This window comes from Anas platyrhynchos, chromosome 9 (genome assembly GCF_047663525.1).
Source record: "Anas platyrhynchos isolate ZD024472 breed Pekin duck chromosome 9, IASCAAS_PekinDuck_T2T, whole genome shotgun sequence".
In the NCBI taxonomy this organism is placed as follows: Eukaryota; Metazoa; Chordata; class Aves; order Anseriformes; family Anatidae; genus Anas; species Anas platyrhynchos.
Genome location: NC_092595.1, coordinates 13,607,889 through 13,624,212, shown reverse-complemented (window position 1 = coordinate 13,624,212; position 16,324 = coordinate 13,607,889). Strand labels below are relative to the sequence as shown.

General features: G+C 43.0%; 1 protein-coding gene across 1 annotated transcript in view; it reads right to left on the bottom strand.

Annotated features, from left to right (window-relative positions):
- The window catches only part of GPC1 (glypican 1), a 287,237-nt gene that overhangs the window by 236,953 nt on the left and 33,960 nt on the right, over positions 1-16,324 (bottom strand). The window contains exon 2 of the mRNA XM_072042424.1: positions 9,010-9,117. The gene's annotated coding sequence lies outside the window, so the exon portion shown is untranslated. The remainder of the gene's footprint in view (positions 1-9,009; positions 9,118-16,324) is intronic.

Genomic DNA, 16,324 nt, shown 5'->3' with positions numbered 1-16,324 from the left:
CTGCCTTCTTTACTTTTCTGCCTCCATGCAGTCAGGAGGAGTTTGGAAAGCCCCATACATGTACACTCTCCCCTTTCTGTAGCTCCATCTGTCCCACACCCTCCCTTCTGCAGCGAGGCCATGCCAGTGTCATTTCGGGGCTGGAGCAGGACAGACATCCCCAGTGCTGCACAGGAGCAGAGGGACACTAAATGATGCTAAGGAGAATGTGAGCAGGGGCATGATGGAGTTGGGGAAAGATCCACACTACCAGGCAGATTTCAGGGTGAATCTCTGTAAGATGATCTTGTCTGAGTTCACTTGGGGAAATTCTGGCAGTATAACCCCAGGCATTTTATGCTTTACGTGTCAGAGAGCTGGCAAGAGGAAAAGCCCTGCAGTCTGTGTGTGTGCCTGCAGCAATTTCAGAAGTCAAGTGGCCAGCTCAAACCGGGGCTCGCAGCTTTTAGGCCCCTCACCAAATCAGCGTGGGAGGTCTGAGGGAGGGATGTGACACGTGGCTGTGCTCCCAGCTCGCCTCTCAGAGCGCCCACTTGTACGGTTGCCCATATGTTACACCCAGACTGCACTGAGATGGATGTCCTCGGGCGTGGGGACCAGCAGAGCTGCTCCAGCACAGCTTCTGCCTGAACACAGCAGGTAGCAGGGGTACCTCTACCTGCTCCAACACTGGCTATAAGCGACTCTGTAATTTCAGACTTTGAGCACTAGAAAAGGCACAATAAGCTCTTATTCCTTATGTAAGATTTTTTGAAAAAGCACTTTAAGCAACAAGGCAAATTTGACAGAAGTCTGATGGAGATGTCTTTCCCCAACCTGTAGAGCCTTCCATAGCAATCGGAGCGGGATATTCCTCTGCGTTCTCATTGCTTTGGACAATGCTGGGCAGGGCATCTGCCGAGCAGTTTCCCATACAGCACCCTTGTCTCCACTGGGGACAAGCACCAGGGGCAGCCAACGATGCAGGGAGAAGATCTGAAGGAGGTCGGCAGGACACCGCAGGATTACATTATTATGCCAGCTCAGTCATTCAGCTGAATACATGTTAAATTCAGCAGCTGGCTTGTGGCCAACCTTCTCTTTCTCCTCAAGTCCGAATAGCCACCAGCAGGCTCGCACACGGTCACCCCTGCACCAGACAGGCTGGCTGGTGCTGTCTGTGCGTGCTGCTGGGGCTTCCTCTGCACTGCACAGCCCTCGCCAAAAGCTCCCAAGGGGGCTGCTGCTGCGCTCCCCTACATGAGGACAGGAGGTTTTCCTCCGACTGCACTGGAGAGGGGATCGGGCCCCCCTTGCTGAACAAGCGCCTACCAATTAGTGACACTTACTGATCCTATCTGTGGAGAATCATTATGAAAAATGCAAAGCATTATGCAGCCACTATTAATCTTCCGCTTTTGTTGCATTTGCTCATGGTTTATGGCCCTCCAAGGAGGATAAATGATCAAGGCATGTACTCACATTGTTATTTGTCTATTTGTCTGTGCAACAATACACGTGCTCAGCACTAAGTAGAAGTTATTTTTCATGGGGAATGCAGTTTTAAGGCTTTTCAAGGTCAGACGGCTTTGAGAGAAAAAAAAAAACCTGCAAGAGACTCTGGCTCATTTGCTGCCATCTCTTCCTTTTAAAGTTACAACCCACACAAGACCATAAGTGAGCTAAGACTCAAGGAGGAACGGCCACAGAAGTGCTTCTGTGTTTTTGGCTTTTGCTAGAATACAGCACGGCACACAGATGTGTCAGTACGACAGATAAGGTCACTGCTGCCAAATGACAATTCTTGTTTCGATGTATAGCTGGAAGACGTGGTTCCTCCCTGCACTTGTGATGCTAAAATCTCTCCTCTCTTTTCTGCTCTCCTCTCTGGCTTATATAGCTCATTGTGAGCATGGACATTTCGGTCCAGTTTTGTTTATGGTAGCAGGGATACATTTCTCCAGCTCAAGTTCTGGCAAATTCAGGTGATCATACATTTACAGTGATGCTTAACTAGTCTGCAGGCACTCACAGATAGCACTAAGAAATGTTCTTTGGCTCTGTATAGCTCTGTGCAAGAATAGCCATCTCCATTACGAACAAAAAGTACTTAAAATAATATTATTTCAAACCTGGGAAAGCAAAAGCAATACAAATATTTTAATAGCTGGTACAAAAACTAAGTTCTAGCTAAAATGATCAGATTTCCACGTTTACTTTGAAAACATACAGACTAAGTATAAGCTTTTTGCAAGTTTTTACTCAGAATATAGAAATGTGGTATTTTCGTAGGGATGGCACTGTACAGTTTGAAAGACTAGAAAGATAAGAAGCAGTATTTTAATCAAATAGATACACAGCAAAGCACAGCATTTGTCCCTTTCTTACTCAGAGAAACTGAGAGGCTGAACCTGGTCCAAAGCCAACTGGGTCAACACAAGTCTTCCCAGTGACTTCCACAGCTTTTGGGTCTGGCCTGCTCTCCTCAAAGGACTATAAATACAAAACATGGCTTCAGCACCATGTCACACAAAACAGGCAAGGAAAATGCGCTGCCAAAGTAGATATCAGATAATGCCAAACATCTGCTGCTCGAATCCCCCAAACAATGCTCCATTCATGCAGAGGGTAGTATCAAATATTTATAAAACACATAGTCACAGAGGAACTCAGATTCACACCTCCTGATTATCTTTTGTTCTCATATTTCTTCCTCTCTGTTTTAAGTCAACCAAAAATAGCAAGAGAAATCTGAGAAGATGACTTTTCCCCAGACACTTGTTAAAAGTATTCTTCAGAACAGTTTTGTTTCCAGAAAACTATTCAGATTGTTCACATTTGCATGTATCAGATTCACTGAGTCACTTCCACTGGTGGATCTAGCAGTCATTAAGTTAGAGCAATCTCATCTCAGTAACACTAGATGTGCAAAGAGCAAAGCTGGTTAGGCATTTAACAATAAATATTCAGGCATCATGGAGGACAGAAGAATATTTCCAAACTATTTAATGATATGATTCAATGCAACTTGCCAGCTGAAAAATGACCACTCTTTCAATAGCAGGTGATTTTCAGGATATTATCCGTGTTATGTCATAAAGACTGTATTGCTAACAGTAAATGTTTTGACCATGCATTTATATATAAATCAATCAGACACTACACTCTCAATTATCCATATTGCTAATGGTTCAATCTTCTTAATTGTTGTGAATGGAACCTTGATCAAGTGTTTTGTCTTTTATAAATCAGAATGGTTCATTTAATACTTCCTTGGGCAGATTCATTTAGCCCAGTGGAAATGCAAAGATGTGAGAAGAGTAGAATTTGTCCTATAATGTTCAGAAATGAAGGATGCGTCTTAACTGAAAGCGTTCCCTCCTCCTTCACTGATGGCAGGTGCTGGCACTGACACAATGTCTATTCCGACTCTATGGATATTCACAAGCTCCAAATTTTAGTTTATATTCTTTGTTACAAAGGTGTAAAGCAAGAAATCTGCCAAACAGTTCTACTTACTCCTTGGAAATTACAGTGCTAACACCACATAGCTTTTTAGAATCTTTTTTCTTTAAATATAAAAATGTATTTCTTATTTCATTAATTGTTGTTCCCATTTTTGATATTCTGAGTTACCTGCACTTTCTCCTGTTAACTTAACTACAGCTTCTGTTCTTCTGGACAGGCATGGGGAAAGGCTATTGCTCCCATGCTCTGATGACATGTTATCTTTGCTTCCAGAGATGACAACTGCCTTGACCTTTCTACCTGACACTTTGCATTGCACTGCAAGGTCTTATCATTTGCTGTCCACTATCATTTTTGGACTGCACATCTCTTTCTCTTCATTGCACTGTATCTCTGAGTCTGGAGCTACTTTTTCTCCCAGGTACCCTCCCTGGTTTTTATCCAAGCAGATTCTTATTCAGTGGCTTGTCGTTCCTAATTCTACTACCTATACATGCTGCTGTATCTTTCCTTCATCTTGAGTAGCATCCATATCAAGTCCGCTCTGGCATCATATTCATGCTATCAAGCTCTTTTTCAGATTAGTATAAAACATGCTAGGCAAGAATAATTATCAACTCCAAAACATTTTGAAATTAAATTTTATGAGTAAGACTTCACCAGAAAACACATCAATATCGAGCCGAGTCTTCTTCATCCACAATAACTCAGTTTTCAAGCCAGGATTCATTCTTAAAGCCCAATATAAAGTACGTGACTATGATTCTGCTGTGGATGACATGCTTCAGGGCACCTGCATTATCTCAAGTGGAAACCTCTGCTATATGAAAACGAGAGATCACTACCCCTTTTCCAACAGGGGCCTGAGACAAGAACACTACTTCAGGGACACTTCACAGGTTCTTTTCTGGAGTAGGAGCAGCACCTCCAGTTGAGTGATGGCTCCAGCTGGCCAGATTGCACTAACAGTTGCCATGGCAAGAGCCATGCGCCCTTGCATATAGGCACAGTACTCTCCTGGGACACACGTGAACTACCCTGAACATGTTGAACACACACCCAGATTATGGTAAAGGAAATCCTACACAGTAACAGTTCAAACAGTGTCAGACCTACTACACATTTGCAGAACACTTTGCAGTGGGTCTGCACGTGCGCTTGTTTTCATTTAGAAAACCCCAAAGGAAGTTTGTTACCCCATGCAAGAGCTTTTTTGGAGAGGATTTCACACCAACCCATCTCTGTTCCTTACACTTCCTTAGCAGAACATGTGCTGGTGCCTGTTACTGCAGAAAGGACTGGGTGCCTACGCTGGTATCAACCAAAGGAAAATACAGAAGGGAAGAGGAGGCTGCTGGGTCTCAGACCTCCAACTATTTTTGGAGGATGGGTAATTGTCAGCTGTGGCTGACCTTTCTGGTCATCTCTGTGCTGATGCTACACTTAAAAAAAAAAAAAAAAAAAAAAAAAAAAAAAAAAAAAAAAAGAGCACAGCCTGCTCCTAAGTGCTGCCTTCTGTGCTGATCTGCAGTGTTTTTCCATGGTCTTACTAGAGCTTGAAATTAGATCTACCAGACAGGAACTGCCAGGACTTTCAAATTCTGGTATTTCTACGACATTCACAAAATGCTAGGCGTGTCTCTCACCTACGTCATACATGCTAGAGGTCAGAAGAAAACCTCAGAAAAGCATGACAATTTGGAACCAAGGAATAAAAGCTGTTGGACAGTGGAATTTTATTACAGTAATGGAAGTTACCTGACAGGAATAAATGAACCTCTAACAGCATGCTCATGTACAAACACACTTTGAAGCATAACCAGCAGAGGGAAAAGAGAGCAACAAAAATTCCTTTCTCAAAGGCTCCTGTTATATCTTAACTTCTATAACTTAAAACCCGTACTAAAGAGCAAGCCAGACAGTGGTCTTGCATGATAGCTTGCAGAGCTGCCAGCACAAACCTTGTCTCCTGGTCATTCTTACGCTGCAGCACACAAGCAGCCTGGTGCCTCAGAGAGAACCAAAGCCATCTGTTCCTGCATATTAGAGAGTCCCTCACATAGAAGGCCTCTGGTGACAGCAAGTGGCAATTGGAGATGTGACCCATGGTGTAGGAAAGAGCTCCTTCCTAAAGCATTCCTTCCAGCCAAACCCTTCCTGATTCTGCCACAGAGAGATGGTAAAGATCCTGTCACTGCAAGGTTCAGCTTCCCCTTTCCGCAGAACCACCCTGTGAAGCTTTATCCTTCCTATCCCAAACTCCTCTCTCTCTACATCCTCCTCCCTCCAAGCCTTCAATTACATTATATTCACCTGAAAGCACCCTAACAGGCTTTGAAATGAGGAGACTGTTCCTCCGAGAGGAGTTGTGTGCCTACTGCTGAAACAGCAGGTTTCAGCACACGATACACACAATGCATTGCCAGGTGACAATTAGCAACGCCTGCCAGATGGGCCCTAAATTCTGCACTTCATGCACTTGATTCCAACCCCAAAATTTAGAGGCCCAGATGGTCCTTTGGGTTATCTTCATCTGGAATCACACGAACACGTATTCAGATGTGGTAGGTGTTGCTGGTCAGATCCGCTCTTATTTCACACCCACTGCCCTGTCTCTGAATTTCTCTGCTTTGTCCTGTGCATGGAATCAGCCTCCTCCTTGCCTGGGCTCCTTCTCTCCTGCATACCTAAATCAGAGCCTGGGTCCACAGACGTCATTCCTGAGGCATGCTTTTCTCTGCACTGTCGCTGTTGGCACCTACAGAAACTACAAGCCGATGTACACTTTTTTTTCCCTTGTGAATAAAACTTGTAAGTCTCTCCATGTGCTAAAGCATCTCATTTAGTTTGCCTCTAGCTCTTCAGCATTAGGTGTGACATAGCAATTAATTCATCCTTTATTTTTCTCTGCACTGATAGCTGCACCATATTGAAGTTTGTATCTGAGCGGAGCTAGTAATTCATCAGCACTCGAGTATCTCTATGTACAATGTGCTCATTTTGCTATAATGTGTTTTTTTTAATCTTGCTGACAATTGAAATGTTGATATTGTTAAGGTTAATGACCCACTGATAAATACCAGAAAACACTTTAACCCTCAAATAGTTTTTAATCATGGCTGTTGCAAAGTGTGACAAGAATGCTCTGTGCCTAAATAGGCTTTAGAAGCAGTACTTTCTGAATATCTGATGTTCCCGTTTACTACCGAAGTGGTTTCCCTTGACAGTTACTAGGCTTGCCTCTCTGCCAGATTCTCTTAGTTTTATTATACTGAGTTTGTGTATGAACTGGCTAGCTTTTCTTTTGCACTTCTTAATGGTCTGCATTGTGTGTTCTATGTGCTGAGATGCCTTCGATCTGTACCTTACATATGATGAAATCAATTCAATCAGTAAGCAAGCTAATGGAAAGAACCGAAAGCCTGTGAGAGTTTTACTGGGGTACAGTCAACTAAAAGGTACTCTGTCAGAGAGAGTACATTCAGCTACAGTGACAGGGTCATAAGAAGGCTAGAAAAACACTGATTTTCACATTTTAACTATACATATTTTAACACTAGGTTGCTTGTGGAGAGGTGTTTGCATTATGCTAAGAAAAAGGCATGCCCAGTTAATTCATGTAATCCGTAAACCAGCATGCAGAGAGGGATGGAGAAATAGTTTCCATTTTTAATTCACATTGTTTTTTGCTGGACGTCTTCCAAGCATTGAACCAGCAAAAGAAATATGACGCACTTTACATTGTGTTCTCAGAGATACTGCCCCAGCTCTCTTTAGCCAAAGAATGTCAATATAGCTTCATTGGAGCCAAAGCAGCACGTGTCTGTCAGCTGACAATCTGACCATAAACAGAGATTTCTGACTGCATAAGCTCGGTGAAAAAGACAGCAGAGTTGTATATCACTGTATACACAGGATGAAGCGAGGGGTACACAAAAAGCAGATTCCCATTCAAAGCAAACAGTATTTTGCAGCAGTGAATGGGTTCAAGTAGGGAAAAATAATCCGATAGGTTAAGTCTCACAAATTATGAGTGTATTATCTACATGAGGAAAAAAAAGCATTTTGCTTTGTCATTTACTGCCCTTGATTTGTCCTGTTAATTCCAAAAAAAAAGAGTGACTGTAAAAACAGCCAGTACTTACAAGCACTTTGAGATGAACTGAGTGTTTCAGAGCACGTTAGCCAAACGCCACTCCAATCCATGCTCACCTCACACTGAAGCCAAGCAACTCAGCCAAAGAACAGCGCTGGGAAGGACAGTGATCTAATGGAAATGCCAGAGATGTATTACTCTGCAAGTAAGAGGCTCAGCGAGAAATGACTCTTTGCTATTTGCATTATGAAACATAGCTCCCCTGGAAAAGTCAAGGTAGCCATTTTCCCTACAGAGTCTAGCTGATAGACTCTGTTCTTCTGATTCTCTCTGCTCAGAAACAGCCTGTGCTACTAATGCCAGCAAGAGAGCTCCAGAAACTGTCCACTTCTGCCTCTGGAATTAACAGGGACTGGACCTGTAGAGCCAAGCAACCTGCACTACTCAAGTGCAAGTTATAGGAAGAACATGAGGCCCTAGGAACTGCCCTCCTAGAGAGACCTGATGGCTCACCCAATCCATGATGCTGTCTGTAGTGGTGACAGGATAAGCTATTTAAAGAGGGCACGTGAGCCTAGTTGTCCTCTGCACCCCACTTAATTTGTACTCCACCAAAGCTGTTGCATCAAGGGTGTTTTAAGTTACTTCCTTGCCCAGTCCTCTTGGTATCCATCTACATGTATGAACCTTTGGCCTGTGAATTTGTCTAATCCCTTTTTGACCCTGCTTGTACTTTCTAATTCTACAAACTCCTGTGGCAGCAAGCTCCAGAAATATACCACCAGTGTAAAGAAACACTTCCTTTTAGCTATTTTAAACTTTTCCTACTAGCTTCACTGAGGTCTGTGAACACTTGAAGGGTTTCAAACAGTAGCCTCTTCTGCATCACAAGATAACAATAAAAATATGTGGTCCCTATGCCAGGAAGTTCGAGTCCTACAGAATGGCTTAAAAGTCTCCAGGAACAAAGAAATAAACACACTTTCAGACTGATTTAGTTCTAAAGCATACTACTAACATTATGTTGGTTTAGCCCACATAGCAGCACCCAACACAAAGGAAATATTAAACCAGCTCATTTTATATATACATACCCACATGCACCAGATGTTCTATGTTTTTAGCTTATCTGCAGGTGTGTGTAAAAGCAGTTTTGGGACTCATTGATTGTGGAGTTCTACTAACTGTCTTAAGCTTGTATAACTCCAAAAAAGATACAGTCCTAAGAGCCTTACTACTGACAAGTTAAGTGTTTTGCAGGAGCTGGCTTTTGGTTTGGCTACATGTAGTTCAAACTGTGTTATTCTCTGCTAATTAAACTTTTGAAAAGGAACACAGCTGACAAGAAGTTGCAAGTAATTTGCTCTGTCCTTGACATTACTCAGAAGTCTCAAAGCAGAGGCCACAGAAGTCCAAGAATACTAACCTCCAAGAGACAAAGCAACAGTGCTTAATTAGCATCTTACCTCAGATGTTGCTGTGAGGGACGAGCTGTAGAGATATCAAAGATGCCCAAAACACAGATGATTCTGGTGGTAAGCAATCAGTTCAGACACACTGTGGCTGCTGAATCCCTAGAGGCAAAAAGAAATGGAAGAAATTCTGAGTATAGCTTGGAGACACAGATGCAGAGACTTGGCATTTGCCCTGTGGAATTCTTGGATGCACTTGAAAGGTTCCTCGAGGATGAAAGTGCAGTCTCTGTTTGTTTTGTGCCTGGAATGAACTGACACCATCGTATTATCTCAGATTCATTGGCAAATAGTCTCTTCCAATGGCTGCAACTGTTATTAGATTACAAAATATGCAAAACGACAGATGGCTGCTAAATTTGTTGCCAAATGATTAACTGCATGTTAATGATGCAGGAGTTTAAGAACAAATTTTAAGGGAAGCATCAGGTATGAAGGAATATCTTAAAACTGGAAAACTGCTCCCATCTTCATGCCAACAGAGCCTAGGCTTTATCTTACTAGAATTCACTGTTAGCCAAGGAGATAAATATTTTCTAAGTTGTGAGCAACACATAAATTTCCTCTACTCAGAGTAGGAATTAATAATTCAGGAACACTTCACTCTGTCCCCAAACTTCAGTGGAAGTCTTTGAACTTTTTCTTTAAGCAACAAGACTTGCTCCCCTCCCTCCCTCCACCTAAAACTACCCTCCAGTAGAGATCATCTAATGCAGTGCTTGTGGTGACTCAGAGACACCCATGCCACTTGTACCACATTTTGTGCATTAGTACTGTTGATCTGACTGTTTTTACAACAATCTCCTTCACACACAAAAAATACACTGAATTATTCTGCTCAGGTGACGGTCACTCTGCCCAAATGTTTAGCAATCCTTTGTATGACGAGGAGTCTTGATCTAGCTTCTGGCCTGAAGTATACAGAAGAAAAACACGAGCCCTCATTCAACTTTACAGGATTTGGTTACGTTTGTTTTGGGACATGTCACTGTGGTCTTGTTCCTTTTAGATACCATGGCTGCTCAAGAGAGACATGACAGAACATCTGTGGTGCTTGCAGCTCTTGCTCCCTGAAGTACCAGACCAAGAAAAACAGCCTGGCAATGAAATCAGCTACCTACAAGGTAACACATAGCAATTTGTCTTTACAGGCTCTTTTTGCTGCTGTTTAAGTAAAATGGTTGAGAATCCTCTTAAAGAGGCTCCTACTTTTTTTTTTTTTTTTTTTTGAATGGTGTTGGGGTGAATATACAGATGAGGAGATGAGAAATTTCCTGTCTTAGCACGCTGCATTCCTGAAATCACCTTCAGTCCCCAATTACACAAATTGCTGCTTAGCACCTTAGGTAGACTGATATGCATTAGGCTCTCCTAATCTTGTCCTGCAGTTCTGAAACAGAAGGAGCATCCTCCTTGATTCTGGAAGTGCTCAGTGAAACAGCCTCTGCCACTACATGTGGAGCTGTATCATACATCACCTGCTTTGCTTCCACTGCTGCTTTCTGGAAAACCCAACTGCCTGCAGTTACGGGATGGAAAGAAAGCCATGAAGCGTAGAAGACAGATAAATTTCTGGTTGGGAAGAGGTGGGAGTGATCCCACAGCAAACACTGGCTACTGTCCTATTTTTCAAGAGCTTGGAAAAGTGGGGAAAAAAAAATCTACAGAGAGAAAAGTCTGTACATCAATTGTAACTGTGGTAATGGATCACAAGTAGCCTTTGGCACTCAGGTGAAACTTGTCACCCTGAGGCCAGTGATGCAGAGCACTGATATCCAGCCACAAAACAGACCAAGAGAGGCCAATAGGCATGAAACAGGGAGCCTCAGGAATCCAAAATGGTAGAAGTCCAACAACTTCACAACTCCAGGCACAAGCAGGCTGGATGTCCTGCTAAAAAGTCATCATACGCAGGGGCTTCATCTCTTTAAATGTATCTTTCCACATCAAATGGCGCTTGTAGTTCGTCTGTGCCATTTCGTATTGCATTAGTCTGTACCACACCATTTGGCAGTAAAATGATATGCCATGACATATGATACATAATCTGTGGCGTGTCACAACCTACATTTACAGTATTTAGTAGATTTGATTTAAATGTACAACCCTCTTGTCCATCTTTTTCACACCTCCTTTTTATCGCAGCTGACGAGAGCAGCATATGGACAACTGACGTGATACCAGGATCTACAAGTCGAGGAAGAATGACAGTCTAGTTCCAGCGGCTTATTACTAGCAGCATTGTTTCACTTAACCTTGCATACTTCCAATTCCCCTCTGTGTCTGTGAAGCGTCCCCTCTTGTTATAATACCAGTTAATGCCATTAAGCCTGGATAGTTGCTTGCTAAGTCTTGAATAAATCACAGGAATAATACTGAATTTTATTAAAGCTGTTCACCTTCTTCATTTGGTCTCTTGCTTCTTGCTTTCTCAAGGATAGCCCAAGGAATTTCATTGTTTGCTTTCTGCCAGATAAGGACTTTTCTTTCAGACCTGGATTATATCCAGTCTAAGACCCAGTGTATGATGTAAGAGCTTCTGTTATATTTATATATATGATGATGACATGATATCTACTTCGGTGAAGTCTTTCTCATCTAAGGTAGGACAAAAGATTTCAGAACAGCCAGACACTATGTACTGTAATAGCACTCTGAAATCTCTCCTTGGCACTTATCAGATCAATATCAGTAACTGAAAAGAAACTGGTTTGGAGCAAAACACAAGGATACAAACTTGTTAAGATGCTGATAAGCCTTCAAGGAAAAGCACACTGCCAAGGTAGAGAAGAGACACGAAAGAGCTCAAACAATAAAGCACCACTTCCCAATCACCTCAAATTCAAGTGCTTCACTTCCAGCACACCTGTTCTTCGAGACTAATCTGTTCTTGGATGGAAAACTGCACAGAATTAAAATTAAAAAAAATATCTACATCACTCTGAGTCACACTCACAATCGATCACAATGGACAACCAATAAGTGTTATATATTGCTTCTTCGGTAGAAGACAAAGTAAAGTTAAGGAAGATGCCCAGACTAGGCACTCATGCAATCATAAAAATGTAGACAATCTCTCCTGATAAAAACCAAACTTTGTACAGAATTGTATATGGCCATGCAGGAGCAGATTCTGTGCTGCAATATAGCAATTTAACTGCACACAGCAGCCTCGCTTGGCAGTTTATGGAGAATCTATAAGGGAGCACAATATCCAAATAACATGTCAGTGGGGATTTAGGTGGGCACAGCACAGTAACTGGAATTGGATTTGGGATGCTCTCACAGCCTCGCTCGAGATCAATTACAAGGCCTTTTGGAATTACACCTGATCAAAGTCTTGGTTCATCCCTCCCCACGCAGAGGTAGCTCCCAGGAGTGGAGGCTGCAGGGCAGGGGATGAAGCAGCCCCAGTCCCTGCCCTCCTCTGACCTGCGCAAAGCACCTGCAGGGTGCGGGCACAGCTGAGCACCTGCTGGCAGCCGGGGGCTGCCTGCACCAAGCCCGGCACCCATGCTCCTGCCAGGGGCACAGGCAGGCAGGGTGACCAACGGGGATATCTGGTTCTGCACCTTCTCTTTAAAATCTCAGCAATAAAACAATTCTTAGCTTCAGATAATGCCTTTGACTATTTCTTTAAACAACCTTTTCGTGTACATGCAAACAGTTTATGTTACCCTCCCTTCTCTCCCCAAATTTACAGTCTGTGCTAAAAGGCTGAAACAACCTCCCCAAAGGTCTTTTGCCATTTAAGAATTAATTAGCATTCAAGAAAGGACTCAGTGAAGTCTATCAAGCGTACCGCACATCAGATGCACTGATCATCTGTGTTGGGGAAGAACACGTATGACATCTGATGTCTTCAGTCTATTTCTCAAATTAATTTCACAGAGTGCATCAGCAAATACTCAAACAAGCACCACAAAGAAAGCACGAGGAGAAACAAAGCACAACCAGTGCTTGGGCTGCAGCTCAGAGATATGCTGAAGGAGCTCATGTAGCCAAAAGAGTTAAGTGACCCCATTCCTCTCCGGACCCATAAAATGTGCTCACTCACTCTTCTAACACCCGTATCTGGCAGAGTTCTCACCCCAGTACATTTAAAAGCACTGAACCTCTGTTTTGTGAGAGGGAGCCATCACTCAAGCCCACTTCTTTAAGACTGCAGTCTTGCAGTTTTCGCAGCAGGTGGGTCTCTGTGAATGCTGTGGCACTGGGCGTTCGTGGAGATGGTCTCAGGGAATGCCTCGGGAAGAGTGTCTGTCAGAGACCACTGCACAGAAAACACCTGCTAACTTGGCTTTGCATTTCTTTAAAGTCAGATATTCCATACTTCAAGCCATTTCTTGGGGATTTTTACCACTGAACCTTTTATTCACTTTCATTTTATTCCTTGATGTCCACAGGCAAGTCTCTCACTAAAGGTTCACTAAATTAAAAATCGGAACATTTTTCTGACCCAAGTGGAGTTTACTAGGTTAATTTTCATCTGTGTCAAGGTGTCACAGCATCTTGAATCAACAGAAGTGGTTTGTGCCTACTGCTTATTTCGGAGTTAAAGAAAAACCTGCAAGGTTAATGAGTAACAGGAAGCAATTCATTAAAGTTTTGATAATGTAATGTTTCGCAGCAATTTCATCATAAATTTTACATCCCAAAGGAAAAAATGAATCCTTGAAAAAATCTATGCCTAATGTAAAAGACAGATAAGCAGAGAGGACTTCACAGGACTTCTAATTTTGGCACCATTAGCACTGGTTATGGAATTGAGGCCTTTATTCAGAAGTGCTTAATTCTTGAATTGCTTTCTTAAATGCAGCTTTTACAGATAGTATTTCACAGACATGGAAGTTTTGTCTTCCCTTCACACATTCATTTCTGTGACAATACATGAAACTTATCTCCAGGTGTTCTGAGTAACTTGCTCTGTCTTGAGAACAAAATCTTGCCCGATAGTGAAAGTTTCTATACCGCGATGTATAGCACATATACAGGTACCTTCTGACACATAGGGTGCTGACCACTAGGAGACACGATGCCAGACCGGGCAGACAGTGTCTGCTCTGCTGAGGTGTTTTCTCCAGCACCAAGAAGCAAGAATGAATTTCTGCAAAGCCCTGTAGTGGACTCAACAATGAATCCAAATGGTTTTGCTTTCCTTTCCTAATCAAAATCATTAAGTTTAAATTAACTTCCCCAGCTGAAAATCCTGACAGTGGCCTTTTTAAGCTAACTAGGATTATCAACTCGAACAATAAAATTTTGGCTCCTACTTTTTTCATCTCCATAGTTCCAGGAGGTGCTCGGAAAACTAAAACAAACCTCTTTCTTGACCTGCGAACAACAGTAAAAATACAACTGTAACAAGAAGATTTAACAGATGAGAGCTCTTGCAATAACTGTTGAAAGCTACGGCCCCCAGCACAATTCTACTGAACGTGCAGCTTTACTGTAGTTACAGATTAGAACAACAAATTTATTTATTTATGCGGTGATTACTGTGCATGTAATGCATTGGTAACTGGCATTTAAATTCTGGAATAACAGCTTAAATCGAGCCATTACATTCATTTTAATTAAATGTTTCCAAGTATTTTTTGCTATACTACGCAGACAGCCACTGCTCTGTGTAGTCTCCATGTAACGTTATTTCCTCTGGTAAGACCCTCACTGCTTTGCCTGCCCTGGCTTGGGGAGGGTGGCAGTGTGTTAGGCTTTATGCCCAGGGCCTAATTATCCCACTGCTGAGGAAAGACACGTCATTCCTCACACTGTCACTGCTCATCGTTCAACACTGCAGGGACCAGGATCACGTACTCCAGGGAGACGAAGAAGGGAGGATGGAGCACAGTTTGCTGCATCACTGCTGTAGTCCTCAGCACCTCTGCTCCCTACAGACGTTTCTTGCTATCTGATAGGTTTGAACAAAGCTCTCAAGTGTTTGCACACACCTAAAGAATATATCTGATTTCCAGAAGCTCTGGATTCGGCCCATGCTTTCAGAAAAGCCATTGGCACACCTACAGGTAGAGGCACTCCCATCCCCTGCTCAGACGCTCCCACTAGAACTCCCAGAGCAACTGCAGCCCCCACCACCCCATCGATCCCCCCGGAGGTACACGGGGGAGCCAACTCTATTTAAAAAAGCTGACTTTTTTAATAGAATAAGATAGCTGTATCACAGCAGAGAGATTACACAGGTAATTTTATTCTACAGTGTACTCACTGTTACAGAAGAGGAAGGCTGAAGTACCTGTAATGATGTGTGGAGAGAAAGAATATCATGGGTGATGAGAAAATCCCCAATTTTTCTCAAGAAGAGTTAAAGAAGATTTTGGAAGGAGTTTCACAGCATCTGACTTGATAAAGCTCTCCATAAACTTGACAAATAAAATTCCATCAAAACAAGTTGAGAAATGCTGTTTTCACATGCTTAAAACGCTCATCTCTGGAACAGAGGGACTATTAGTGGGAGAGTTGTTAGTCTGTAGCTGCCAGAAAAGCAGGAAGCAGAGAGAAATGGCATTCCCTGCTGCTAATGGATGGGAGAGGCTCCTTGGGTACTAGGAGAATGGTAGGAAGATGAACTCTTTGCTTGCATAAACGAGCAGCTACACCAACAGCTACCATCACTTGCCAGAGAAGGCAACAGGAGCTCAGAATTCCCACTTCCCAATCACATATTGTGCAGCTCCTGCCGAAATAATCATGAATTCTTGGGTGCTCAGCACTTTTGAAGAGCAGGATTCCTGTCTGGGAACAGATGAAGGGTGCTGGCATGAACACGGTGGCACAGCAGCAGGCACACCACTGCTTACCCGCTCCTGTTCAGGCACCAGCCCCTGTTCAGCACATGCTCCTGAGCATGGCATTCCCTATGGCTACATTCAAGACAGACTCCTCCGAATCCTGACATGACATCCAGCAGAAGAGGGTTACCCCCTGCTCAACCATACCGACATACCTGGTGCAAGGTAGTGGCTTTGCCTACAAACCCCGCTGCCCAGCATCTCTCCACATCCCATGCACAGAGCCCAGGCACCTTGCTTGCGTGCTGCAGCTGCACCCAGGTTTATGGTGTTCAGCTCCCCTGCACGGATTCTGCCACGAGCACCACAAATACAGCACCAGGGTACCGAGCTGTGAAGACGCTGGCCTTGACCTTCCGCTTTAAAAGAAGAATAGTTCACATGAGCCAATGGAAATGAGCAATTTCAGCCACTATGGATGTGTTGTATTACTTTCTTCCAAAACAAGGTGACACAGAAGCTGCATGCTGGAAAAAAAAAAAAAAAAGAAGAAAAAAAAC